Below are 1,739 nucleotides of genomic sequence, written 5' to 3'. Positions count from 1 at the left end.
TTATTACAAAGTTTTATAACAACTCACACTTTTGAGCATGATGTATGTTGGTAGATTGTAAACATGCTCAAAACATGTTTTAGCAAACATATAGTTCTTTTATGTTGGGATTGTTTGAAGCTAAACCATGCCAATGAACCCTCTAACTCACCACTTCCATACCTAGGAATATACTCAAGACAAGTGAATGCACCTGTATACAAAGGATGTAGCAAGAAAGACTCCAAAAATTAACATCAGCCTCAGACCTAAGCCAACACATTAACATGAAGAGTGACTGGCATGTTCAAATAATAAGAAACTATCCTCAGTAAAAAGAAAAAAAAATTGCTACCATGTCCACAATACAGGTAAATTTCAAAGATTATGATGATCAAACAGTTCAAGATATCAAAGGGAACCTCCTAGAGTTCCAATGACATGAATTTCCAGAAGATCTGATCCATTATGACCGGAAGTGGAAGTGAGGGGGCCTGGGTGGTGGTGAAGGTAGCAGAGGTAAGTATGAGGAGCAGGAGGTCCTGTTAGATGCTGGGATTTCTATATCCCCACTGAAGAGTGGCTAAGGGTCCACAGGTAGCTCATGTTTATTCAGCCCATCACTTTATAATCCCATTATTGACAACATGTATACTTTACTGCCTTTAATTGTATCTAGTTTTAAATCAATGAATAATGCATGAGTGGGAGTTAGGGAGTCAGAGCCTCAGAGTCTCTTTCCATCTCCACCTCTACAAGCACAGAAAGCAAGCTATGCTCTGAGAGCCTCAACTACTCATTTGTAGAGAATTATTGGGGGTCAGCCACTCCAGACGAGCCCTTAGAGTGGTATTTGACATGAAGCAAGTCTCCCAATTTCTGTCAAAGGCAACAGGTTGTGGAGTATTGTGCTGCTTATCAGTGCTACTTGTGGTGGTAGCAGTGGGAAGGCAGACATGCTTTAAGAAGTCTGAAGTCCTTTTAGGCCTTTATCTTGAGCCCTGCCAGTCCTTCCCACACAGACACTGAGACTCTGAGGACACCACAGACCAGAAGGCAGCAGTTAACATCATGAGATCTCCCTGGACCATCCCTGGGAGGAGGGTTTGTGTGCAGGCCTGTAACTCTGTGAGAGTGACTGCCTAGTCCAGCTGGCAGTAATAGCTGGCAAAATCCTCAGTCTCTACCCTGCTGATTTTGAGAATGAATTCTGTCCCAGAATGCAGTCCAGCAAAATGTTCTGGTACACTATAATTTTGGTTATCAGCATCATAGATGAGAATCTTGGGAGCCTGACCTGGTTTCTGCTTGTGCCATGTTAGTCACTAGTGCTCTGATTCACAGTGCAGGTGATGAAGGTTCTCTCTCCTCCATCACCTGCACTGGGCTCTGGGGAATCATGCAATCAGCAAGGTTTGGTCACACCTTGCATGGCAGCTGCAGAGTTGGCCCCCCTGGGGACTTGGTGCCTGCTGGCATTCACATGAGAAATCCCAGAGAAGATTCTTCTTGGCTTTGCAAGATTAAAAGCATCTCCACTTTTTTGGGTTCTCTTTTCTACTGAGGGTATAATTGTTTATATTTAGAATAGGGCATCCTTCTAAGAAAGAGGAAACTAAAGAAGCTCTCTGATCCCTTGTCTTGAAACATAATATGAAGACATTAATTGTCTTCCTGGAATTCCATGGAATATTAGCTTCTATATGTGACTGTAAAATAAATGGCCCTGTGTTATCCTTGGTTTAGGACACATGCTAGTT

This window comes from Sciurus carolinensis, unplaced genomic scaffold (genome assembly GCF_902686445.1).
Source record: "Sciurus carolinensis unplaced genomic scaffold, mSciCar1.2, whole genome shotgun sequence".
Lineage (NCBI taxonomy): Eukaryota > Metazoa > Chordata > Mammalia > Rodentia > Sciuridae > Sciurus > Sciurus carolinensis.
The sequence above is the reverse complement of the archived record's forward strand: the minus strand, read 5'-3'. Positions refer to the sequence as shown.